The following is a 22,604-nucleotide window of genomic DNA, read 5'->3' on the forward strand; positions in this document are numbered from 1 at the left end:
GGTTATAGAAGTAGAAGAGGGCAAAAAAGTGACTGTATCTCACCTACAGTCATACCACATTGGATACGCCCAATCTCGTCTGATCTTGGAAGCTAAGCAGTGTTGGGCCTGGTTAGTACTTGGGTGGGAGACCACATGGGAACACCAGGTGCTGTAGGTTTTTTCCCATTACTGGCAAATTTTTTTTATTCTCTAGCTATTTAAATTGGAAACTTTTTCTTTTTATTGCCAATACAGACATTTGGGAGAGGTCAAACAGACACAATAGCCATCACCTAAAGACTTTACACTGTTTCGGCCCAATTCAAACTGCTTTTGGCAGCTAAACAGTGTTGAGCCTCTTTAGTAGTTTAATTTGAGACCACCTGCTAATATTATGTCCTGTAGGTCTTTTTACTTTACCAACACATGATTTTATTCTGTAAGCCAATACAGTTAGGAAACTTTTTTATTAGCTTACCTTGTTATAGAAGTAGAAGAGGGCAAAAAAGTGCCTGTGTCTCACCTCCAGCCATACCACATTGGATACGCCCAATCTCGTCTGATCTTGGTAGCTAAGCAGAGTTGGGTCTGGTTAGTATGTGGGTGGGAGACCACATGGGAACACCAGGTGCTGTAGGTTTTTTCCCATTACTGGCAAATAGTTTTTATTCTCTAGCTATATAAATTGGAAACTTTTTCTTTTTATTGCCAATACAGACATTTGAGAGAGGTCAAACAGACACAATAGCCATCACCTAAAGACTTACCACACTGTTTCGGACCAATTCCAACAGCTTTTGGCAGCTAAATAGTGTTGAGCCTCTTTAGTAGTTTAATTTGAGACCACCTGTTAATATAATGTCCTGTAGGTCTTTTTTCATTACCAACACATGATTTTTTTCAGTAAGCCAATACAGTTAGGAAACTTTTTTATTAGCTTACCTGGTTATAGAAGTAGAAGAGGGCAATAAAGTGACTCTATCTCACCTATACCACATTGGACATGCCCAATCTCGTCTGATCTTGGAAGCTAAGCAGTGTTGAGCCTGGTTAGTACTTGGGTGGGAGACCACATGGGAACACCAGGTGCTGTAGGTTTTTTCCCATTACTGGCAAATTGTTTTTATTCTCTAGCTATTTAAATTGGAAACTTTTTTCTTTTTATTGCCAATACAGACATTTGAGCGAGGTGAAACAGACACAATAGCCATCACCTAAAGACTTACCACACTGTTTTGGCCCAAATCCAACTGCTTTTGGCAGCTAAACAGTGTTGAGCCTCATTAGTAGTTTAATTTGAGACCACCTGCTAATATTATGTCCTGTAGGTCTTTTTACATTACCAACACATGATTTTTTTCAGTAAGCCAATAATGTTAGGAAACTTTTTTATTAGCTTACCTGGTTATAGAAGTAGAAGAGGGCAAAAAAGGGACTCTATCTCACCTACAGCCATACCACATTGGATATGCCCAATCTCGTCTGATCTTGGAAGCTAAGCAGTGTTGGGCCTGGTTAGTACTTGGGTGGGAGACCACATGGGAACACCAGGTGCTGTAGGTTTTTTCCCATTACTGGCAAATTGTTTTTATTCTCTAGCTATTTAAATTGGAAACTTTTTCTTTTTATTGCCAATACAGACATTTGGGAGAGGTCAAACAGACACAATAGCCATCACCTAAAGACTTACCACACTGTTTCGGCCCAATTCCAACTGCTTTTGGCAGCTAAATAGTATTGAGCCTCTTTAGCAGTTTAATTTGAGACCACCTGCCAATATTATGTCCTGTAGGTCTTTTTACATTACCAACACATGATTTTTTTCAGTAAGCCAATATAGTTAGGAAACTTTTTTATTAGCTTACCTTTAGATAGAAGTAGAAGAGGGCAAAAAAGTGCCTGCATCTCACCTACAGCCATACCACATTGGATACGCCCAATCTCGTCTGATCTTGGAAGCTAAGCAGTGTTGGGCCTGGTTAGTACTTGGGTGGGAGACCACATGGGAACACCAGGTGCTGTAGGTTTTTTCCCATTACTGGCATATTGTTTTTATTCTCTAGCTATTTAAATTGGAAACTTTTTCTTTTTATTGCCAACACAGACATTTGAGAGAGGTGAAACACACACAATAGCCATCACCTAAAGACTTACCACACTGTTTCGGCCCAATTCCAACTGCTTTTGGCAGCTAAACAGTGTTGAGCCTCATTAGTAGTTTAATTTGAGACCACCTGCTAATATTATGTCCTGTAGGTCTTTTTACATTACCAACACATGATTTTTTTCAGTAAGCCAATAATGTTAGGAAACTTTTTTATTAGCTTACCTGGTTATAGAAGAAGAAGAGGGCAAAAAAGTGACTCTATTTCACCTACAAACATACCACATTGGATACGCCCAATCTTGTCTGATCTTGGAAGCTAAGCAGTGTTGGGCCTGGTTAGTACTTGGGTGGGAGACCACATGGGAACACCAGGTGCTGTAGGTTTTTTCCCATTACTGTCAAATTGTTTTTATTCTCTAGCTATTTAAATTGGAAACTTTTTCTTTTTATTGCCAATACAGACATTTGGGAGAGGTCAAACAGACACAATAGCCATCACCTAAAGACTTACCACACTGTTTCGGCCCAATTCCAACTGCTTTTGGCAGCTAAATAGTGTTGAGCCTCTTTAGTAGTTTAATTTGAGACCACCTGCTAATATTATGTCCTGTAGGTATTTTTACATTACCAACACATGATTTTTTTCAGTAAGCCAATAATGTTAGGAAACTTTTTTATTAGCTTACCTGGTTATAGAAGTAGAAGAGGGCAAAAAAGTGACTGTATCTCACCTACAGCCATACCACATTGGATACGCCCAATCTCGTCTGATCTTGGAAGCTAAGCAGTGTTGGGCCTCTTTAGTAATTGGGTGGGAGACCACATGGGAACACCAGGTGCTGTAGGTTTTTCCCATTACTGGCAAATTGTTTTTATTCTCTAGCTATTTAAATTGGAAACTTTTTCTTTTTATTGCCAATACAGACATTTGGGAGAGGTCAAACAGACACAATAGCCATCACCTAAAGACTTACCACACTGTTTCGGCCCAATTCCAACTGCTTTTGGCAGCTAAATAGTGTTGAGCCTCTTTAGTAGTTTAATTTGAGACCACCTGCTAATATTATGTCCTGTTGGTCTTTTTACATTACCAACACATGATTTTTTTCAGTAAGCCAATATAGTTAGGAAAGTTTTTTATTAGCTTACCTTTAGATAGAAGTAGAAGAGGGCAAAAAAGTGCTGGTATCTCACCTACAGCCATACCACATTGGATACGCCCAATCTCGTCTGATCTTGGAAGCTAAGCAGTGTTGGGCCTGGTTAGTACTTGGGTGGGAGACCACATGGGAACACCAGGTGCTGTAGGTTTTTTTCCCATTACTGGCAAATTGTTTTTATTCTCTAGCAATTTAAATTGGAAACTTTTTCTTTTTATTGCCAACACAGACATTTAAGAGAGGTGAAACAGACACAATAGCCATCACCTCAAGACTTACCACACTGTTTCGGCCCAATTCCAACTGCTTTTGGCAGCTAAACAGTGTTGAGCCTCATTAGTAGTTTAATTTGAGACCACCTGCTAATATTATGTCCTGTAGGTCTTTTTACATTACCAACACATGATTTTTTTCAGTAAGCCAATAATGTTAGGAAACTTTTTTATTAGCTTACCTGGTTATAGAAGTAGAAGAGGGCAAAAAAGTGACTCTATTTCACCTACAGTTATACCACATTGGATACGCCCAATCTTGTCTGATCTTGGAAGCTAAGCAGTGTTGGGCCTGGTTAGTACTTGGGTGGGAGACCACATGGGAACACCAGGTGCTGTAGGTTTTTTCCCATTACTGGCAAATTGTTTTTATTCTCTAGCTATTTAAATTGGAAACTTTTTCTTTTTATTGCCAATACAGACATTTGGGAGAGGTCAAACAGACACAATAGCCATCACCTAAAGACTTACCACACTGTTTCGGCCCAATTCCAACTGCTTTTGGCAGCTAAATAGTGTTGAGCCTCTTTAGTAGTTTAATTTGAGACCACCTGCTAATATTATGTCCTGTAGGTCTTTTTACATTACCAACACATGATTTTTTTCAGTAAGCCAATAATGTTAGGAAACTTTTTTATTAGCTTACCTGGTTATAGAAGTAGAAGAGGGCAAAAAAGTGCCTGCATCTCACCTACAGCCATACCACATTGGATACGCCCAATCTCGTCTGATCTTGGAAGCTAAGCAGTGTTGGGCCTGGTTAATACTTGGGTGGGAGACCATATGGGAACACCAGGTGCTGTAGGTTTTTTCCCATTACTGGCAAATTGTTTTTATTCGCTAGCTATTTAAATTGGAAACTTTTTCTTTTTATTGCCAATACAGACATTTGAGAGAGGTGAAACAGACACAATAGCCATCACCTAAAGACTTTTCACACTGTTTCGGCCCAATTCCAACTGCTTTTGGCAACTAAACAGTGTTGAGCCTCATTAGTAGTTTAATTTGAGACCACCTGCTAATATTATGTCCTGTAGGTCTTTTTACATTACCAACACATGATTTTTTTCAGTAAGCCAATAATGTTAGGAAACTTTTTTATTAGCTTACCTGGTTATAGAAGTAGAAGAGGGCAAAAAAGTGACTCTATCTCACCTACAGCCATACCACATTGTATACGCCCAATCTCGTCTGATCTTGGAAGCTAAGCAGTGTTGGGCCTGGTTAGTACTTGGGTGGGAGACCACATGGGAACACCAGGTGCTGTAGGTTTTTTCCCATTACTGGCAAATTGTTTTTATTCTCTAGCTATTTAAATTGGAAACTTTTTCTTTTTATTGCCAATACAGACATTTGGGAGAGGTCAAACAGACACAATAGCCATCACCTAAAGACTTACCACACTGTTTCGGCCCAATTCCAACTGCTTTTGGCAGCTAAATAGTGTTGAGCCTCTTTAGTAGTTTAATTTGAGACCACCTGCTAATATTATGTCCTGTAGGTATTTTTACATTACCAACACATGATTTTTTTCCAGTAAGCCAATAATGTTAGGAAACTTTTTTATTAGCTTACCTGGTTATAGAAGTAGAAGAGGGCAAAAAAGTGACTGTATCTCACCTACAGCCATACCACATTGGATGCGCCCAATCTCGTCTGATCTTGGAAGCTAAGCAGTGTTGGGCCTGGTTAGTACTTGGGTGGGAGACCACATGGGAACACCAGGTGCTGTAGGTTTTTCCCATTACTGGCAAATTGTTTTTATTCTCTAGCTATTTAAATTGGAAACTTTTTCTTTTTATTGCCAATACAGACATTTGGGAGAGGTCAAACAGACACAATAGCCATCACCAAAGACTTTACACTGTTTCGGCCCAATTCAAACTGCTTTTGGCAGCTAAACAGTGTTGAGCCTCTTTAGTAGTTTAATTTGAGACCACCTGCTAATATTATGTCCTGTAGGTCTTTTTACTTTACCAACACATGATTTTATTCTGTAAGCCAATACAGTTAGGAAACTTTTTTATTAGCTTACCTTGTTATAGAAGTAGAAGAGGGCAAAAAAGTGCCTGTGTCTCACCTCCAGCCATACCACATTGGATACGCCCAATCTCGTCTGATCTTGGTAGCTAAGCAGTGTTGGGTCTGGTTAGTACGTGGGTGGGAGACCACATGGGAACACCAGGTGCTGTAGGTTTTTTCCCATTACTGGCAAATTGTTTTTATTCTCTAGCTATTTAAATTGGAAACTTTTTCTTTTTATTGCCAATACAGACATTTGAGAGAGGTCAAACAGACACAATAGCCATCACCTAAAGACTTACCACACTGTTTCGGACCAATTCCAACAGCTTTTGGCAGCTAAATAGTGTTGAGCCTCTTTAGTAGTTTAATTTGAGACCACCTGTTAATATAATGTCATGTAGGTCTTTTTTCATTACCAACACATGATTTTTTTCAGTAAGCCAATACAGTTAGGAAACTTTTTTATTAGCTTACCTGGTTATAGAAGTAGAAGAGGGCAATAAAGTGACTCTATCTCACCTATACCACATTGGACATGCCCAATCTCGTCTGATCTTGGAAGCTAAGCAGTGTTGAGCCTGGTTAGTACTTGGGTGGGAGACCACATGGGAACACCAGGTGCTGTAGGTTTTTTCCCATTACTGGCAAATTGTTTTTATTCTCTAGCTATTTAAATTGGAAACTTTTTCTTTTTATTGCCAATACAGACATTTGAGAGAGGTGAAACAGACACAATAGCCATCACCTAAAGACTTACCACACTGTTTTGGCCCAAATCCAACTGCTTTTGGCAGCTAAACAGTGTTGAGCCTCATTAGTAGTTTAATTTGAGACCACCTGCTAATATTATGTCCTGTAGGTCTTTTTACATTACCAACACATGATTTTTTTCAGTAAGCCAATAATGTTAGGAAACTTTTTTATTAGCTTACCTGGTTATAGAAGTAGAAGAGGGCAAAAAAGTGACTCTATCTCACCTACAGCCATACCACATTGGATATGCCCAATCTCGTCTGATCTTGGAAGCTAAGCAGTGTTGGGCCTGGTTAGTACTTGGGTGGGAGACCACATGGGAACACCAGGTGCTGTAGGTTTTTTCCCATTACTGGCAAATTGTTTTTATTCTCTAGCTATTTAAATTGGAAACTTTTTCTTTTTATTGCCAATACAGACATTTGGGAGAGGTCAAACAGACACAATAGCCATCACCTAAAGACTTACCACACTGTTTCGGCCCAATTCCAACTGCTTTTGGCAGCTAAATAGTATTGAGCCTCTTTAGCAGTTTAATTTGAGACCACCTGCCAATATTATGTCCTGTAGGTCTTTTTACATTACCAACACATGATTTTTTTCAGTAAGCCAATATAGTTAGGAAACTTTTTTATTAGCTTACCTTTAGATAGAAGTAGAAGAGGGCAAAAAAGTGCCTGCATCTCACCTACAGCCATACCACATTGGATACGCCCAATCTCGTCTGATCTTGGAAGCTAAGCAGTGTTGGGCCTGGTTAGTACTTGGGTGGGAGACCACATGGGAACACCAGGTGCTGTAGGTTTTTTCCCATTACTGGCATATTGTTTTTATTCTCTAGCTATTTAAATTGGAAACTTTTTCTTTTTATTGCCAACACAGACATTTGAGAGAGGTGAAACACACACAATAGCCATCACCTAAAGACTTACCACACTGTTTCGGCCCAATTCCAACTGCTTTTGGCAGCTAAACAGTGTTGAGCCTCATTAGTAGTTTAATTTGAGACCACCTGCTAATATTATGTCCTGTAGGTCTTTTTACATTACCAACACATGATTTTTTTCAGTAAGCCAATAATGTTAGGAAACTTTTTTATTAGCTTACCTGGTTATAGAAGAAGAAGAGGGCAAAAAAGTGACTCTATTTCACCTACAGCCATACCACATTGGATACGCCCAATCTTGTCTGATCTTGGAAGCTAAGCAGTGTTGGGCCTGGTTAGTACTTGGGTGGGAGATCACATGGGAACACCAGGTGCTGTAGGTTTTTTCCCATTACTGTCAAATTGTTTTTATTCTCTAGCTATTTAAATTGGAAACTTTTTCTTTTTATTGCCAATACAGACATTTGGGAGAGGTCAAACAGACACAATAGCCATCACCTAAAGACTTACCACACTGTTTCGGCCCAATTCCAACTGCTTTTGGCAGCTAAATAGTGTTGAGCCTCTTTAGTAGTTTAATTTGAGACCACCTGCTAATATTATGTCCTGTAGGTATTTTTACATTACCAACACATGATTTTTTTCAGTAAGCCAATAATGTTAGGAAACTTTTTTATTAGCTTACCTGGTTATAGAAGTAGAAGAGGGCAAAAAAGTGACTGTATCTCACCTACAGCCATACCACATTGGATACGCCCAATCTCGTCTGATCTTGGAAGCTAAGCAGTGTTGGGCCTCTTTAGTAATTGGGTGGGAGACCACATGGGAACACCAGGTGCTGTAGGTTTTTCCCATTACTGGCAAATTGTTTTTATTCTCTAGCTATTTAAATTGGAAACTTTTTCTTTTTATTGCCAATACAGACATTTGGGAGAGGTCAAACAGACACAATAGCCATCACCTAAAGACTTACCACACTGTTTCGGCCCAGTTCCAACTGCTTTTGGCAGCTAAATAGTGTTGAGCCTCTTTAGTAGTTTAATTTGAGACCACCTGCTAATATTATGTCCTGTTGGTCTTTTTACATTACCAACACATGATTTTTTTCAGTAAGCCAATATAGTTAGGAAAGTTTTTTATTAGCTTACCTTTAGATAGAAGTAGAAGAGGGCAAAAAAGTGCCTGTATCTCACCTACAGCCATACCACATTGGATACGCCCAATCTCGTCTGATCTTGGAAGCTAAGCAGTGTTGGGCCTGGTTAGTACTTGGGTGGGAGACCACATGGGAACACCAGGTGCTGTAGGTTTTTTTCCCATTACTGGCAAATTGTTTTTATTCTCTAGCAATTTAAATTGGAAACTTTTTCTTTTTATTGCCAACACAGACATTTGAGAGAGGTGAAACAGACACAATAGCCATCACCTAAAGACTTACCACACTGTTTCGGCCCAATTCCAACTGCTTTTGGCAGCTAAACAGTGTTGAGCCTCATTAGTAGTTTAATTTGAGACCACCTGCTAATATTATGTCCTGTGGGTCTTTTTACATTACCAACACATGATTTTTTTCAGTAAGCCAATAATGTTAGGAAACTTTTTTATTAGCTTACCTGGTTATAGAAGTAGAAGAGGGCAAAAAAGTGCCTGCATCTCACCTACAGCCATACCACATTGGATACGCCCAATCTCGTCTGATCTTGGAAGCTAAGCAGTGTTGGGCCTGGTTAGTACTTGGGTGGGAGACCATATGGGAACACCAGGTGCTGTAGGTTTTTTCCCATTACTGGCAAATTGTTTTTATTCTCTAGCTATTTAAATTGGAAACTTTTTCTTTTTATTGCCAATACAGACATTTGAGAGAGGTGAAACAGACACAATAGCCATCACCTAAAGACTTTTCACACTGTTTCGGCCCAATTCCAACTGCTTTTGGCAACTAAACAGTGTTGAGCCTCATTAGTAGTTTAATTTGAGACCACCTGCTAATATTATGTCCTGTAGGTCTTTTTACATTACCAACACATGATTTTTTTCAGTAAGCCAATAATGTTAGGAAACTTTTTTATTAGCTTACCTGGTTATAGAAGTAGAAGAGGGCAAAAAAGTGACGCTATCTCACCTACAGCCATACCACATTGGATACGCCCAATCTCGTCTGATCTTGGAAGCTAAGCAGTGTTGGGCCTGGTTAGTACTTGGGTGGGAGACCACATGGGAACACCAGGTGCTGTAGGTTTTTTCCCATTACTGGCAAATTGTTTTTATTCTCTAGCTATTTAAATTGGAAACTTTTTATTTTTATTGCCAATACAGACATTTGGGAGAGGTCAAACAGACACAATAGCCATCACCTAAAGACTTACCACACTGTTTCGGCCCAATTCCAACTGCTTTTGGCAGCTAAATAGTGTTGAGCCTCTTTAGTAGTTTAATTTGAGACCACCTGCTAATATTATGTCCTGTAGGTATTTTTACATTACCAACACATGATTTTTTTCCAGTAAGCCAATAATGTTAGGAAACTTTTTTATTAGCTTACCTGGTTATAGAAGTAGAAGAGGGCAAAAAAGTGACTGTATCTCACCTACAGCCATACCACATTGGATGCGCCCAATCTCGTCTGATCTTGGAAGCTAAGCAGTGTTGGGCCTGGTTAGTACTTGGGTGGGAGACCATATGGGAACACCAGGTACTGTAGGTTTTTTCCCATTACTGGCAAATTGTTTTTATTCTCTAGCTATTTAAATTGGAAACTTTTTCTTTTTATTGCCAATACAGACATTTGGGAGAGGTCAAACAGACACAATAGCCATCACCTAAAGACTTACCACACTGTTTCGGCCCAATTCCAACTGCTTTTGGCAGCTAAATAGTGTTGAGCCTCTTTAGTAGTTTAATTTGAGACCACCTGCTAATATTATGTCCTGTAGGTCTTTTTACATTACCAACACATGATTTTTTTCAGTAAGCCAATATAGTTAGGAAACTTTTTTATTAGCTTACCTTTAGATAGAAGTAGAAGAGGGTAAACAAGTGCCAGCATCTCACCTACAGCCATACCACATTGGTTACGCCCAATCTCGTCTGATCTTGGAAGCTAAGCAGTGTTGGGCTTGGTTAGTACTTGGGTGGGAGACCACATGGGAACACCAGGTGCTGTAGGTTTTTTCCCATTACTGGCAAATTGTTTTTATTCTCTAGCTATTTAAATTGGAAACTTTTTCTTTTTATTGCCAATACAGACATTTGAGAGAGGTCAAACAGACACCATAGCCATCACCTAAAGACTTACCACACTGTTTCGGACCAATTCCAACTACTTTTGGCAGCTAAACAGTGTTGAGCCTCATTAGTAGTTTAATTTGAGACCACCTGCTAATATTATGTCCTGTAGGTCTTTTTACATTACCAACACATGATTTTTTTCAGTAAGCCAATAATGTTAGGAAACTTTTTTATTAGCTTACCTGGTTATAGAAGAAGAGGGCAAAAAAGTGATTGTATCTAACCTAAAGCCATACCACATTGGATATGCTCAATCTCGGAAGCTAAGCAGTGTTGGGCCTGGTTAGTACTTGGGTGGGAGACCACATGGGAACACCAGGAGCTGTAGGTTTTTTCCCATTACTGGCAAATTGTTTTTATTCTCTAGCTATTTAAATTGGAAACTTTTTCTTTTTATTGCCAATACAGACATTTGGGAGAGGTCAAACAGACACAATAGCCATCACCTAAAGACTTACCACACTGTTTCGGACCAATTTCAACTGCTTTTGGCAGCTAAACAGTGTTGAGCCTCATTAGTAGTTTAATTTGAGACCACCTGCTAATATTATGTCCTGTAGGTCTTTTTACATTACCAACACATGATTTTTTTCAGTAAGCCAATAATGTTAGGAAACTTTTTTATTAGCTTACCTGGTTATAGAAGTAGAAGAGGGCAAAAAAGTGACTCTATCTCACCTACAGCCATACCACATTGGATACGCCTGATCTTGGAAGCTAAGCAGTGTTGGGCCTGGTTAGTACTTGGGTGGGAGACCACATGGGAACACCAGGTGCTGTAGGTTTTTTCCCATTACTGGCAAATTGTTTTTATTCTCTAGCTATTTAAATTGGAAACTTTTTCTTTTTATTGCCAATACAGACATTTGGGAGAGGTCAAACAGACACAATAGCCATCACCTAAAGACTTACCACACTGTTTCGGACCAATTTCAACTGCTTTTGGCAGCTAAACAGTGTTGAGCCTCATTAGTAGTTTAATTTGAGACCACCTGCTAATATTATGTCCTGTAGGTCTTTTTACATTACCAACACATGATTTTTTTCAGTAAGCCAATAATGTTAGGAAACATTTTTATTAGCTTACCTGGTTATAGAAGTAGAAGAGGGCAAAAAAGTGACTCTATCTCACCTACAGCCATACCACATTGGATACACCTGATCTTGGAAGCTAAGCAGTGTTGGGCCTGGTTAGTACTTGGGTGGGAGACCACATGGGAACACCAGGTGCTGTAGGTTTTTTCCCATTACTGGCAAATTGTTTTTATTCTCTAGCTATTTAAATTGGAAACTTTTTCTTTTTATTGCCAATACAGACATTTGGGAGAGGTCAAACAGACACAATAGCCATCACCTAAAGACTTACCACACTGTTTCGGCCCAATTCCAACTGCTTTTGGCAGCTAAATAGTGTTGAGCCTCTTTAGTAGTTTAATTTGAGACCACCTGCTAATATTATGTCCCGTAGGTCTTTTTACATTACCAACACATGATTTTTTTCAGTAAGCCAATATAGTTAGGAAACTTTTTTATTAGCTTACCTTTAGATAGAAGTAGAAGAGGGCAAACAAGTGCCTGCATCTCACCTACAGCCATACCACATTGGATACGCCCAATCTCGTCTGGTCTTGGAAGCTAAGCAGTGTTGGGCCCGGTAAGTACTTGGGTGGGAGACCACATGGGAACACCAGGTGCTGTAGTTTTTTTCCCATTATTGGCAAATTGTTTTTATTCTCTAGCTATTTAAATTGGAAACTTTTTCTTTTTATTGCCAATACAGACATTTGAGAGAGGTGAAACAGACACAATAGCCATCACCTAAAGACTTACCACACTGTTTCGGACCAATTCCAACTGCTTTTGGCAGCTAAACAGTGTTGAGCCTCTTAAGTAGTTTAATTTGAGACCACCTGCTAATATTATGTCCTGTAGGTCTATTTACATTACCAACACATGATTTGTTTCAGTAAGCCAATACAGTTAGGAAACTTTTTTATTAGCTTACCTTTTTATAGAAGTAGAAGAGCGCAAAAAAGTGACTGTATCTCAACTACAGCCATACCACATTGGATACGCCCAATCTCGTCTGATCTTGAAAGCTAAGCAGTGTTGGGCCTGGTTAGTACTTGGGTAAGAGACCACATGGGAACACCAGGAGCTGTAGGTTTTTTCCCATTACTGGCAAATTGTTTTTATTCTCTAGCTATTTAAATTGGAAACTTTTTCTTTTTATTGCCAATACAGACATTTGGGAGAGGTCAAACAGACACAATAGCCATCACCTAAAGACTTACCACACTGTTTCGGCCCAATTCCAACTGCTTTTGGCAGCTAAATAGTGTTGAGCCTCTTTAGTAGTTTAATTTGAGACCACCTGCTAATATTATGTCCTGTAGGTCTTTTTACATTACCAACACATGATTTTTTTCAGTAAGCCAATATAGTTAGGAAACTTTTTTATTAGCTTACCTTTAGATAGAAGTAGAATAGGGCAAACAAGTGCCTGCATCTCACCTACAGCCATACCACATTGGATACGCCCAATCTCGTCTGATCTTGGAAGCTAAGCAGTGTTGGGCCTGGTTAGTACTTGGGTGGGAGACCACATGGGAACACCAGGTGCTGTAGGATTTTTCCCATTACTGGCAAATTGTTTTTATTCTCTAGCTATTTAAATTGGAAACTTTTTCTTTTTATTGCCAATACAGACATTTGGGAGAGGTCAAACAGACACAATAGCCATCACCTAAAGACTTACCACACTGTTTCGGCCCAATTCCAACTGCTTTTGGCAGCTAAATAGTATTGAGCCTCTTTAGTAGTTTAATTTGAGACCACCTGCTAATATTATGTCCTGTAGGTCTTTTTACATTACCAACACATGATTTTTTTCAGTAAGCCAATAATGTTAGGAAACATTTTTATTAGCTTACCTGGTTATAGAAGTAGAAGAGGGCAAAAAAGTGACTGTATCTAACCTACAGCCATACCACATTGGATACGCTCAATCTCGGAAGCTAAGCAGTGTTGGGCCTGGTTAGTACTTGGGTGGGAGACCACATGGGAACACCAGGTGCTGTAGGTTTTTTCCCATTACTGGCAAATTGTTTTTATTCTCTAGCTATTTAAATTGGAAACTTTTTCTTTTTATTGCCAATACAGACATTTGGGAGAGGTCAAACAGACACAATAGCCATTACCTAAAGACTTACCACACTGTTTCGGACCAATTTCAACTGCTTTTGGCAGCTAAACAGTGTTGAGCCTCATTAGTAGTTTAATTTGAGACCACCTGCTAATATTATGTCCTGTAGGTCTTTTTACATTACCAACACATGATTTTTTTCAGTAAGCCAATAATGTTAGGAAACTTTTTTATTAGCTTACCTGGTTATAGAAGTAGAAGAGGGCAAAAAAGTGACTCTATCTCACCTACAGCCATACCACATTGGATACGCCTGATCTTGGAAGCTAAGCAGTGTTGGGCCTGGTTAGTACTTGGGTGGGAGACCACATGGGAACACCAGGTGCTGTAGGTTTTTTCCCATTACTGGCAAATTGTTTTTATTCTCTAGCTATTTAAATTGGAAACTTTTTCTTTTTATTGCCAATACAGACATTTGGGAGAGGTCAAACAGACACAATAGCCATCACCTAAAGACTTACCACACTGTTTCGGCCCAATTCCAACTGCTTTTGGCAGCTAAATAGTGTTGAGCCTCTTTAGTAGTTTAATTTGAGACCACCTGCTAATATTATGTCCCGTAGGTCTTTTTACATTACCAACACATGATTTTTTTCAGTAAGCCAATATAGATAGGAAACTTTTTTATTAGCTTACCTTTAGATAGAAGTAGAAGAGGGCAAACAAGTGCCTGCATCTCACCTACAGCCATACCACATTGGATACGCCCAATCTCGTCTGGTCTTGGAAGCTAAGCAGTGTTGGGCCCGGTAAGTACTTGGGTGGGAGACCACATGGGAACACCAGGTGCTGTAGTTTTTTTCCCATTATTGGCAAATTGTTTTTATTCTCTAGCTATTTAAATTGGAAACTTTTTCTTTTTATTGCCAATACAGACATTTGAGAGAGGTCAAACAGACACAATAGCCATCACCTAAAGACTTACCACACTGTTTCGGCCCAATTCCAACTGCTTTTGGCAGCTAAATAGTATTGAGCCTCTTTAGTAGTTTAATTTGAGACCACCTGCTAATATTATGTCCTGTAGGTCTTTTTACATTACCAACACATGATTTTTTTCAGTAAGCCAATAATGTTAGGAAACATTTTTATTAGCTTACCTGGTTATAGAAGTAGAAGAGGGCAAAAAAGTGACTGTATCTAACCTACAGCCATACCACATTGGATACGCTCAATCTCGGAAGCTAAGCAGTGTTGGGCCTGGTTAGTACTTGGGTGGGAGACCACATGGGAACACCAGGTGCTGTAGGTTTTTTCCCATTACTGGCAAATTGTTTTTATTCTCTAGCTATTTAAATTGGAAACTTTTTCTTTTTATTGCCAATACAGACATTTGGGAGAGGTCAAACAGACACAATAGCCATTACCTAAAGACTTACCACACTGTTTCGGACCAATTTCAACTGCTTTTGGCAGCTAAACAGTGTTGAGCCTCATTAGTAGTTTAATTTGAGACCACCTGCTAATATTATGTCCTGTAGGTCTTTTTACATTACCAACACATGATTTTTTTCAGTAAGCCAATAATGTTAGGAAACTTTTTTATTAGCTTACCTGGTTATAGAAGTAGAAGAGGGCAAAAAAGTGACTCTATCTCACCTACAGCCATACCACATTGGATACGCCTGATCTTGGAAGCTAAGCAGTGTTGGGCCTGGTTAGTACTTGGGTGGGAGACCACATGGGAACACCAGGTGCTGTAGGTTTTTTCCCATTACTGGCAAATTGTTTTTATTCTCTAGCTATTTAAATTGGAAACTTTTTCTTTTTATTGCCAATACAGACATTTGGGAGAGGTCAAACAGACACAATAGCCATCACCTAAAGACTTACCACACTGTTTCGGCCCAATTCCAACTGCTTTTGGCAGCTAAATAGTGTTGAGCCTCTTTAGTAGTTTAATTTGAGACCACCTGCTAATATTATGTCCCGTAGGTCTTTTTACATTACCAACACATGATTTTTTTCAGTAAGCCAATATAGATAGGAAACTTTTTTATTAGCTTACCTTTAGATAGAAGTAGAAGAGGGCAAACAAGTGCCTGCATCTCACCTACAGCCATACCACATTGGATACGCCCAATCTCGTCTGGTCTTGGAAGCTAAGCAGTGTTGGGCCCGGTAAGTACTTGGGTGGGAGACCACATGGGAACACCAGGTGCTGTAGTTTTTTTCCCATTATTGGCAAATTGTTTTTATTCTCTAGCTATTTAAATTGGAAACTTTTTCTTTTTATTGCCAATACAGACATTTGAGAGAGGTGAAACAGACACAATAGCCATCACCTAAAGACTTACCACACTGTTTCGGACCAATTCCAACTGCTTTTGGCAGCTAAACAGTGTTGAGCCTCTTAAGTAGTTTAATTTGAGACCACCTGCTAATATTATGTCCTGTAGGTCTATTTACATTACCAACACATGATTTGTTTCAGTAAGCCAATACAGTTAGGAAACTTTTTTATTAGCTTACCTTTTTATAGAAGTAGAAGAGCGCAAAAAAGTGACTGTATCTCAACTACAGCCATACCACATTGGATACGCCCAATCTCGTCTGATCTTGAAAGCTAAGCAGTGTTGGGCCTGGTTAGTACTTGGGTAAGAGACCACATGGGAACACCAGGAGCTGTAGGTTTTTTCCCATTACTGGCAAATTGTTTTTATTCTCTAGCTATTTAAATTGGAAACTTTTTCTTTTTATTGCCAATACAGACATTTGGGAGAGGTCAAACAGACACAATAGCCATCACCTAAAGACTTACCACACTGTTTCGGCCCAATTCCAACTGCTTTTGGCAGCTAAATAGTGTTGAGCCTCTTTAGTAGTTTAATTTGAGACCACCTGCTAATATTATGTCCTGTAGGTCTTTTTACATTACCAACACATGATTTTTTTCAGTAAGCCAATATAGTTAGGAAACTTTTTTATTAGCTTACCTTTAGATAGAAGTAGAATAGGGCAAACAAGTGCCTGCATCTCACCTACAGCCATACCACATTGGATACGCCCAATCTCGTCTGATCTTGGAAGCTAAGCAGTGTTGGGCCTGGTTAGTACTTGGGTGGGAGACCACATGGGAACACCAGGTGCTGTAGGATTTTTCCCATTACTGGCAAATTGTTTTTATTCTCTAGCTATTTAAATTGGAAACTTTTTCTTTTTATTGCCAATACAGACATTTGGGAGAGGTCAAACAGACACAATAGCCATCACCTAAAGACTTACCACACTGTTTCGGCCCAATTCCAACTGCTTTTGGCAGCTAAATAGTATTGAGCCTCTTTAGTAGTTTAATTTGAGACCACCTGCTAATATTATGTCCTGTAGGTCTTTTTACATTACCAACACATGATTTTTTTCAGTAAGCCAATAATGTTAGGAAACATTTTTATTAGCTTACCTGGTTATAGAAGTAGAAGAGGGCAAAAAAGTGACTGTATCTAACCTACAGCCATACCACATTGGATACGCTCAATCTCGGAAGCTAAGCAGTGTTGGGCCTGGTTAGTACTTGGGTGGGAGACCACATGGGAACACCAGGTGCTGTAGGTTTTTTCCCATTACTGGCAAATTGTTTTTATTCTCTAGCTATTTAAATTGGAAACTTTTTCTTTTTATTGCCAATACAGACATTTGGGAGAGGTCAAACAGACACAATAGCCATCACCTAAAGACTTACCACACTGTTTCGGCCCAATTCCAACTGCTTTTGGCAGCTAAATAGTGTTGAGCCTCTTTAGTAGTTTAATTTGAGACCACCTGCTAATATTATGTCCTGTAGGTCTTTTACATTACCAACACATGATTTTTTTCAGTAAGCCAATATAGTTAGGAAACTTTTTTATTAGCTTACCTTTAGATAGAAGTAGAAGAGGGCAAACAAGTGCCTGCATCTCACCTACAGCCATACCACATTGGATACGCCCAATCTCGTCTGATCTTGGAAGCTAAGCAGTGTTGGGCCTGGTTAGTACTTGGGTGGGAGACCACATGGGAACACCAGGTGCTGTAGGTTTTTTCCCATTACTGGCAAATTGTTTTTATTCTCTAGCTATTTAAATTGGAAACTTTTTCTTTTTATTGCCAATACAGACATTTGGGAGAGGTCAAACAGACACAATAGCCATCACCTAAAGACTTACCACACTGTTTCGGCCCAATTCCAACTGCTTTTGGCAGCTAAATAGTATTGAGCCTCTTTAGTAGTTTAATTTGAGACCACCTGCTAATATTATGTCCTGTTGGTATTTTTACATTACCAACACATGATTTTTTTCAGTAAGCCAATAATGTTAGGAAACTTTTTTATTAGCTTACCTGGTTATAGAAGTAGAAGAGGGCAAAAAAGTGACTGTATCTCACCTACAGCCATACCACATTGGATACGCCCAATCTCGTCTGATCTTGGAAGCTAAGCAGTGTTGGGCCTGGTTAGTACTTGGGTGGGAGACCACATGGGAACACCAGGTGCTGTAGGTTTTTCCCATTACTGGCAAATTGTTTTTATTCTCTAGCTATTTAAATTGGAAACTTTTTCTTTTTATTGCCAATACAGACATTTGGGAGAGGTCAAACAGACACAATAGCCATCACCTAAAGACTTACCACACTGTTTCGGCCCAATTCCAACTGCTTTTGGCAGCTAAATAGTGTTGAGCCTCTTTAGTAGTTTAATTTGAGACCACCTGCTAATATTGTGTCCTGTTGGTCTTTTTACATTACCAACACATGATTTTTTTCAGTAAGCCAATATAGTTAGGAAACTTTTTTATTAGCTTACCTTTAGATAGAAGTAGAAGAGGGCAAAAAAGTGCCTGCATCTCACCTACAGCCATACCACATTGGATACGCCCAATCTCGTCTGATCTTGGAAGCTAAGCAGTGTTGGGCCTGGTTAGTACTTGGGTGGGAGACCACATGGGAACACCAGGTGCTGTAGGTTTTTTCCCATTACTGGCAAATTGTTTTTATTCTCTAGCTATTTAAATTGGAAACTTTTTCTTTTTATTGCCAATACAGACATTTGGGAGAGGTCAAACAGACACAATAGCCATCACCTAAAGACTTACCACACTGTTTCGGACCAATTTCAACTGCTTTTGGCAGCTAAACAGTGTTGAGCCTCATTAGTAGTTTAATTTGAGACCACCTGCTAATATTATGTCCTGTAGGTCTTTTTACATTACCAACACATGATTTTTTTCAGTAAGCCAATAATGTTAGGAAACTTTTTTATTAGCTTACCTGGTTATAGAAGTAGAAGAGGGCAAAAAAGTGACTCTATCTCACCTACAGCCATACCACATTGGATACGCCCAATCTTGTCTGATCTTGGAAGCTAAGCATTGTTGGGCCTGGTTAGTACTTGGGTGGGAGACCACATGGGAACACCAGGTGCTGTAGGTTTTTTCCCATTACTGGCAAATTGTTTTTATTCTCTAGCTATTTAAATTGGAAACTTTTTCTTTTTATTGCCAATACAGACATTTGGGAGAGGTCAAACAGACACAATAGCCATCACCTAAAGACTTACCACACTTTTTTGGCCCAATTCCAACTGCTTTTGGCAGCTAAACAGTGTTGAGCCTCATTAGTAGTTTAATTTGAGACCACCTGCTAATATTATGTCCTGTAGGTCTTTTTACATTACCAACACATGATTTTTTTCAGTAAGCCAATAATGTTAGGAAACTTTTTTATTAGCTTACCTGGTTATAGAAGTAGAAGAGGGCAAAAAAGTGCCTGCATCTCACCTACAGCCATACCACATTGGATACGCCCAATCTCGTCTGATCTTGGAAGCTAAGCAGTGTTGGGCCTGGTTAGTACTTGGGTGGGAGACCATATGGGAACACCAGGTGCTGTAGGTTTTTTCCCATTACTGGCAAATTGTTTTTATTCTCTAGCTATTTAAATTGGAAACTTTTTCTTTTTATTGCCAATACAGACATTTGAGAGAGGTGAAACAGACACAATAGCCATCACCTAAAGACTTTTCACACTGTTTCGGCCCAATTCCAACTGCTTTTGGCAACTAAACAGTGTTGAGCCTCATTAGTAGTTTAATTTGAGACCACCTGCTAATATTATGTCCTGTAGGTCTTTTTACATTACCAACACATGATTTTTTTCAGTAAGCCAATAATGTTAGGAAACTTTTTTATTAGCTTACCTGGTTATAGAAGTAGAAGAGGGCAAAAAAGTGACTCTATCTCACCTACAGCCATACCACATTGGATACGCCCAATCTCGTCTGATCTTGGAAGCTAAGCAGTGTTGGGCCTGGTTAGTACTTGGGTGGGAGACCACATGGGAACACCAGGTGCTGTAGGTTTTTTCCCATTACTGGCAAATTGTTTTTATTCTCTAGCTATTTAAATTGGAAACTTTTTATTTTTATTGCCAATACAGACATTTGGGAGAGGTCAAACAGACACAATAGCCATCACCTAAAGACTTACCACACTGTTTCGGCCCAATTCCAACTGCTTTTGGCAGCTAAATAGTGTTGAGCCTCTTTAGTAGTTTAATTTGAGACCACCTGCTAATATTATGTCCTGTAGGTATTTTTACATTACCAACACATGATTTTTTTCCAGTAAGCCAATAATGTTAGGAAACTTTTTTATTAGCTTACCTGGTTATAGAAGTAGAAGAGGGCAAAAAAGTGACTGTATCTCACCTACAGCCATACCACATTGGATGCGCCCAATCTCGTCTGATCTTGGAAGCTAAGCAGTGTTGGGCCTGGTTAGTACTTGGGTGGGAGACCATATGGGAACACCAGGTGCTGTAGGTTTTTTCCCATTACTGGCAAATTGTTTTTATTCTCTAGCTATTTAAATTGGAAACTTTTTCTTTTTATTGCCAATACAGACATTTGGGAGAGGTCAAACAGACACAATAGCCATCACCTAAAGACTTACCACACTGTTTCGGCCCAATTCCAACTGCTTTTGGCAGCTAAATAGTGTTGAGCCTCTTTAGTAGTTTAATTTGAGACCACCTGCTAATATTATGTCCTGTAGGTCTTTTTACATTACCAACACATGATTTTTTTCAGTAAGCCAATATAGTTAGGAAACTTTTTTATTAGCTTACCTTTAGATAGAAGTAGAAGAGGGTAAACAAGTGCCAGCATCTCACCTACAGCCATACCACATTGGTTACGCCCAATCTCGTCTGATCTTGGAAGCTAAGCAGTGTTGGGCTTGGTTAGTACTTGGGTGGGAGACCACATGGGAACACCAGGTGCTGTAGGTTTTTTCCCATTACTGGCAAATTGTTTTTATTCTCTAGCTATTTAAATTGGAAACTTTTTCTTTTTATTGCCAATACAGACATTTGAGAGAGGTCAAACAGACACCATAGCCATCACCTAAAGACTTACCACACTGTTTCGGACCAATTCCAACTACTTTTGGCAGCTAAACAGTGTTGAGCCTCATTAGTAGTTTAATTTGAGACCACCTGCTAATATTATGTCCTGTAGGTCTTTTTACATTACCAACACATGATTTTTTTCAGTAAGCCAATAATGTTAGGAAACTTTTTTATTAGCTTACCTGGTTATAGAAGAAGAGGGCAAAAAAGTGATTGTATCTAACCTACAGCCATACCACATTGGATATGCTCAATCTCGGAAGCTAAGCAGTGTTGGGCCTGGTTAGTACTTGGGTGGGAGACCACATGGGAACACCAGGAGCTGTAGGTTTTTTCCCATTACTGGCAAATTGTTTTTATTCTCTAGCTATTTAAATTGGAAACTTTTTCTTTTTATTGCCAATACAGACATTTGAGAGAGGTCAAACAGACACAATAGCCATCACCTAAAGACTTACCACACTGTTTCGGACCAATTCCAACTACTTTTGGCAGCTAAACAGTGTTGAGCCTCATTAGTAGTTTAATTTGAGACCACCTGCTAATATTATGTCCTGTAGGTCTTTTTACATTACCAACACATGATTTTTTTCAGTAAGCCAATAATGTTAGGAAACTTTTTTATTAGCTTACCTGGTTATAGAAGTAGAAGAGGGCAAAAAAGTGACTGTATCTAACCTACAGCCATACCACATTGGATACGCTCAATCTCGGAAGCTAAGCAGTGTTGGGCCTGGTTAGTACTTGGGTGGGAGACCACATGGGAACACCAGGTGCTGTAGGTTTTTTCCCATTACTGGCAAATTGTTTTTATTCTCTAGCTATTTAAATTGGAAACTTTTTCTTTTTATTGCCAATACAGACATTTGGGAGAGGTCAAACAGACACAATAGCCATCACCTAAAGACTTACCACACTGTTTCGGACCAATTTCAACTGCTTTTGGCAGCTAAACAGTGTTGAGCCTCATTAGTAGTTTAATTTGAGACCACCTGCTAATATTATGTCCTGTAGGTCTTTTTACATTACCAACACATGATTTTTTTCAGTAAGCCAATAATGTTAGGAAACTTTTTTATTAGCTTACCTGGTTATAGAAGAAGAGGGCAAAAAAGTGATTGTATCTAACCTACAGCCATACCACATTGGATATGCTCAATCTCGGAAGCTAAGCAGTATTGGGCCTGGTTAGTACTTGGGTGGGAGACCACATGGGAACACCAGGAGCTGTAGGTTTTTTCCCATTACTGGCAAATTGTTTTTATTCTCTAGCTATTTAAATTGGAAACTTTTTCTTTTTATTGCCAATACAGACATTTGAGAGAGGTCAAACAGACACAATAGCCATCACCTAAAGACTTACCACACTGTTTCGGACCAATTCCAACTACTTTTGGCAGCTAAACAGTGTTGAGCCTCATTAGTAGTTTAATTTGAGACCACCTGCTAATATTATGTCCTGTAGGTCTTTTTACATTACCAACACATGATTTTTTTCAGTAAGCCAATAATGTTAGGAAACTTTTTTATTAGCTTACCTGGT

At 39.1% G+C, this 22,604-nt stretch overlaps 30 non-coding genes and 19 pseudogenes across 30 annotated transcripts; all 49 read left to right on the plus strand.

Moving 5' to 3' along the window:
* Positions 1 to 41: 41 nt before the first annotated feature.
* On the plus strand, positions 42 to 160 carry LOC146030562 (5S ribosomal RNA). Its single transcript, XR_014456053.1, has one exon. It is a non-coding gene; the product is annotated as a 5S ribosomal RNA (ribosomal RNA).
* Positions 161 to 503: 343 nt separating this feature from the next.
* LOC146028912 (5S ribosomal RNA) lies at positions 504 to 622 on the plus strand (annotated as a pseudogene).
* Positions 623 to 962: 340 nt separating this feature from the next.
* On the plus strand, positions 963 to 1,080 carry LOC146029439 (5S ribosomal RNA; annotated as a pseudogene).
* A 346-nt stretch (positions 1,081 to 1,426) lies between these two features.
* LOC146030997 (5S ribosomal RNA) lies at positions 1,427 to 1,545 on the plus strand. Its single transcript, XR_014456475.1, has one exon. It is a non-coding gene; the product is annotated as a 5S ribosomal RNA (ribosomal RNA).
* A 345-nt stretch (positions 1,546 to 1,890) lies between these two features.
* On the plus strand, positions 1,891 to 2,009 carry LOC146034690 (5S ribosomal RNA). The gene has a single exon (XR_014460093.1). It is a non-coding gene; the product is annotated as a 5S ribosomal RNA (ribosomal RNA).
* A 345-nt stretch (positions 2,010 to 2,354) lies between these two features.
* LOC146027333 (5S ribosomal RNA) lies at positions 2,355 to 2,473 on the plus strand. Its single transcript, XR_014454737.1, has one exon. It is a non-coding gene; the product is annotated as a 5S ribosomal RNA (ribosomal RNA).
* A 345-nt stretch (positions 2,474 to 2,818) lies between these two features.
* Positions 2,819 to 2,937, plus strand: LOC146027791 (5S ribosomal RNA; annotated as a pseudogene).
* Positions 2,938 to 3,281: 344 nt separating this feature from the next.
* Positions 3,282 to 3,400, plus strand: LOC146034702 (5S ribosomal RNA). The gene has a single exon (XR_014460105.1). It is a non-coding gene; the product is annotated as a 5S ribosomal RNA (ribosomal RNA).
* Positions 3,401 to 3,746: 346 nt separating this feature from the next.
* On the plus strand, positions 3,747 to 3,865 carry LOC146033235 (5S ribosomal RNA). The gene has a single exon (XR_014458644.1). It is a non-coding gene; the product is annotated as a 5S ribosomal RNA (ribosomal RNA).
* A 345-nt stretch (positions 3,866 to 4,210) lies between these two features.
* LOC146032418 (5S ribosomal RNA) lies at positions 4,211 to 4,329 on the plus strand. The gene has a single exon (XR_014457854.1). It is a non-coding gene; the product is annotated as a 5S ribosomal RNA (ribosomal RNA).
* Positions 4,330 to 4,674: 345 nt separating this feature from the next.
* LOC146030521 (5S ribosomal RNA) lies at positions 4,675 to 4,793 on the plus strand. The gene has a single exon (XR_014456012.1). It is a non-coding gene; the product is annotated as a 5S ribosomal RNA (ribosomal RNA).
* Positions 4,794 to 5,139: 346 nt separating this feature from the next.
* LOC146031623 (5S ribosomal RNA) lies at positions 5,140 to 5,258 on the plus strand. Its single transcript, XR_014457085.1, has one exon. It is a non-coding gene; the product is annotated as a 5S ribosomal RNA (ribosomal RNA).
* A 341-nt stretch (positions 5,259 to 5,599) lies between these two features.
* LOC146027824 (5S ribosomal RNA) lies at positions 5,600 to 5,718 on the plus strand (annotated as a pseudogene).
* A 340-nt stretch (positions 5,719 to 6,058) lies between these two features.
* On the plus strand, positions 6,059 to 6,176 carry LOC146029440 (5S ribosomal RNA; annotated as a pseudogene).
* Positions 6,177 to 6,521: 345 nt separating this feature from the next.
* On the plus strand, positions 6,522 to 6,640 carry LOC146030998 (5S ribosomal RNA). The gene has a single exon (XR_014456476.1). It is a non-coding gene; the product is annotated as a 5S ribosomal RNA (ribosomal RNA).
* A 345-nt stretch (positions 6,641 to 6,985) lies between these two features.
* Positions 6,986 to 7,104, plus strand: LOC146034714 (5S ribosomal RNA). The gene has a single exon (XR_014460117.1). It is a non-coding gene; the product is annotated as a 5S ribosomal RNA (ribosomal RNA).
* A 345-nt stretch (positions 7,105 to 7,449) lies between these two features.
* On the plus strand, positions 7,450 to 7,568 carry LOC146033418 (5S ribosomal RNA). Its single transcript, XR_014458827.1, has one exon. It is a non-coding gene; the product is annotated as a 5S ribosomal RNA (ribosomal RNA).
* A 345-nt stretch (positions 7,569 to 7,913) lies between these two features.
* On the plus strand, positions 7,914 to 8,032 carry LOC146027792 (5S ribosomal RNA; annotated as a pseudogene).
* Positions 8,033 to 8,376: 344 nt separating this feature from the next.
* LOC146034726 (5S ribosomal RNA) lies at positions 8,377 to 8,495 on the plus strand. Its single transcript, XR_014460130.1, has one exon. It is a non-coding gene; the product is annotated as a 5S ribosomal RNA (ribosomal RNA).
* A 346-nt stretch (positions 8,496 to 8,841) lies between these two features.
* Positions 8,842 to 8,960, plus strand: LOC146030711 (5S ribosomal RNA). Its single transcript, XR_014456202.1, has one exon. It is a non-coding gene; the product is annotated as a 5S ribosomal RNA (ribosomal RNA).
* Positions 8,961 to 9,305: 345 nt separating this feature from the next.
* LOC146034738 (5S ribosomal RNA) lies at positions 9,306 to 9,424 on the plus strand. Its single transcript, XR_014460142.1, has one exon. It is a non-coding gene; the product is annotated as a 5S ribosomal RNA (ribosomal RNA).
* Positions 9,425 to 9,770: 346 nt separating this feature from the next.
* Positions 9,771 to 9,889, plus strand: LOC146031469 (5S ribosomal RNA). The gene has a single exon (XR_014456936.1). It is a non-coding gene; the product is annotated as a 5S ribosomal RNA (ribosomal RNA).
* Positions 9,890 to 10,234: 345 nt separating this feature from the next.
* Positions 10,235 to 10,353, plus strand: LOC146031666 (5S ribosomal RNA). The gene has a single exon (XR_014457128.1). It is a non-coding gene; the product is annotated as a 5S ribosomal RNA (ribosomal RNA).
* A 342-nt stretch (positions 10,354 to 10,695) lies between these two features.
* LOC146029699 (5S ribosomal RNA) lies at positions 10,696 to 10,804 on the plus strand (annotated as a pseudogene).
* Positions 10,805 to 11,149: 345 nt separating this feature from the next.
* On the plus strand, positions 11,150 to 11,258 carry LOC146028727 (5S ribosomal RNA; annotated as a pseudogene).
* A 345-nt stretch (positions 11,259 to 11,603) lies between these two features.
* LOC146028504 (5S ribosomal RNA) lies at positions 11,604 to 11,712 on the plus strand (annotated as a pseudogene).
* A 345-nt stretch (positions 11,713 to 12,057) lies between these two features.
* LOC146033441 (5S ribosomal RNA) lies at positions 12,058 to 12,176 on the plus strand. Its single transcript, XR_014458850.1, has one exon. It is a non-coding gene; the product is annotated as a 5S ribosomal RNA (ribosomal RNA).
* Positions 12,177 to 12,521: 345 nt separating this feature from the next.
* LOC146028542 (5S ribosomal RNA) lies at positions 12,522 to 12,640 on the plus strand (annotated as a pseudogene).
* Positions 12,641 to 12,985: 345 nt separating this feature from the next.
* LOC146031283 (5S ribosomal RNA) lies at positions 12,986 to 13,104 on the plus strand. The gene has a single exon (XR_014456753.1). It is a non-coding gene; the product is annotated as a 5S ribosomal RNA (ribosomal RNA).
* A 345-nt stretch (positions 13,105 to 13,449) lies between these two features.
* Positions 13,450 to 13,558, plus strand: LOC146028993 (5S ribosomal RNA; annotated as a pseudogene).
* Positions 13,559 to 13,903: 345 nt separating this feature from the next.
* LOC146028728 (5S ribosomal RNA) lies at positions 13,904 to 14,012 on the plus strand (annotated as a pseudogene).
* A 345-nt stretch (positions 14,013 to 14,357) lies between these two features.
* On the plus strand, positions 14,358 to 14,476 carry LOC146033442 (5S ribosomal RNA). The gene has a single exon (XR_014458851.1). It is a non-coding gene; the product is annotated as a 5S ribosomal RNA (ribosomal RNA).
* A 345-nt stretch (positions 14,477 to 14,821) lies between these two features.
* Positions 14,822 to 14,930, plus strand: LOC146028995 (5S ribosomal RNA; annotated as a pseudogene).
* A 345-nt stretch (positions 14,931 to 15,275) lies between these two features.
* LOC146028729 (5S ribosomal RNA) lies at positions 15,276 to 15,384 on the plus strand (annotated as a pseudogene).
* A 345-nt stretch (positions 15,385 to 15,729) lies between these two features.
* On the plus strand, positions 15,730 to 15,848 carry LOC146033443 (5S ribosomal RNA). Its single transcript, XR_014458852.1, has one exon. It is a non-coding gene; the product is annotated as a 5S ribosomal RNA (ribosomal RNA).
* Positions 15,849 to 16,193: 345 nt separating this feature from the next.
* LOC146028543 (5S ribosomal RNA) lies at positions 16,194 to 16,312 on the plus strand (annotated as a pseudogene).
* Positions 16,313 to 16,657: 345 nt separating this feature from the next.
* LOC146031284 (5S ribosomal RNA) lies at positions 16,658 to 16,776 on the plus strand. Its single transcript, XR_014456754.1, has one exon. It is a non-coding gene; the product is annotated as a 5S ribosomal RNA (ribosomal RNA).
* A 345-nt stretch (positions 16,777 to 17,121) lies between these two features.
* On the plus strand, positions 17,122 to 17,230 carry LOC146028997 (5S ribosomal RNA; annotated as a pseudogene).
* A 344-nt stretch (positions 17,231 to 17,574) lies between these two features.
* Positions 17,575 to 17,693, plus strand: LOC146034750 (5S ribosomal RNA). The gene has a single exon (XR_014460154.1). It is a non-coding gene; the product is annotated as a 5S ribosomal RNA (ribosomal RNA).
* A 345-nt stretch (positions 17,694 to 18,038) lies between these two features.
* LOC146034763 (5S ribosomal RNA) lies at positions 18,039 to 18,157 on the plus strand. Its single transcript, XR_014460167.1, has one exon. It is a non-coding gene; the product is annotated as a 5S ribosomal RNA (ribosomal RNA).
* A 344-nt stretch (positions 18,158 to 18,501) lies between these two features.
* LOC146034776 (5S ribosomal RNA) lies at positions 18,502 to 18,620 on the plus strand. Its single transcript, XR_014460179.1, has one exon. It is a non-coding gene; the product is annotated as a 5S ribosomal RNA (ribosomal RNA).
* Positions 18,621 to 18,965: 345 nt separating this feature from the next.
* On the plus strand, positions 18,966 to 19,084 carry LOC146032330 (5S ribosomal RNA). The gene has a single exon (XR_014457771.1). It is a non-coding gene; the product is annotated as a 5S ribosomal RNA (ribosomal RNA).
* Positions 19,085 to 19,429: 345 nt separating this feature from the next.
* On the plus strand, positions 19,430 to 19,548 carry LOC146030712 (5S ribosomal RNA). Its single transcript, XR_014456203.1, has one exon. It is a non-coding gene; the product is annotated as a 5S ribosomal RNA (ribosomal RNA).
* A 345-nt stretch (positions 19,549 to 19,893) lies between these two features.
* Positions 19,894 to 20,012, plus strand: LOC146034788 (5S ribosomal RNA). Its single transcript, XR_014460191.1, has one exon. It is a non-coding gene; the product is annotated as a 5S ribosomal RNA (ribosomal RNA).
* A 346-nt stretch (positions 20,013 to 20,358) lies between these two features.
* On the plus strand, positions 20,359 to 20,477 carry LOC146030405 (5S ribosomal RNA). The gene has a single exon (XR_014455901.1). It is a non-coding gene; the product is annotated as a 5S ribosomal RNA (ribosomal RNA).
* Positions 20,478 to 20,822: 345 nt separating this feature from the next.
* On the plus strand, positions 20,823 to 20,941 carry LOC146031667 (5S ribosomal RNA). Its single transcript, XR_014457129.1, has one exon. It is a non-coding gene; the product is annotated as a 5S ribosomal RNA (ribosomal RNA).
* Positions 20,942 to 21,283: 342 nt separating this feature from the next.
* Positions 21,284 to 21,392, plus strand: LOC146029438 (5S ribosomal RNA; annotated as a pseudogene).
* A 345-nt stretch (positions 21,393 to 21,737) lies between these two features.
* LOC146028998 (5S ribosomal RNA) lies at positions 21,738 to 21,846 on the plus strand (annotated as a pseudogene).
* A 342-nt stretch (positions 21,847 to 22,188) lies between these two features.
* On the plus strand, positions 22,189 to 22,297 carry LOC146029657 (5S ribosomal RNA; annotated as a pseudogene).
* Positions 22,298 to 22,604: the final 307 nt, after the last annotated feature.

This window comes from Crinia signifera, chromosome 8 (genome assembly GCF_055691185.1).
Source record: "Crinia signifera chromosome 8, ASM5569118v1, whole genome shotgun sequence".
Lineage (NCBI taxonomy): Eukaryota > Metazoa > Chordata > Amphibia > Anura > Myobatrachidae > Crinia > Crinia signifera.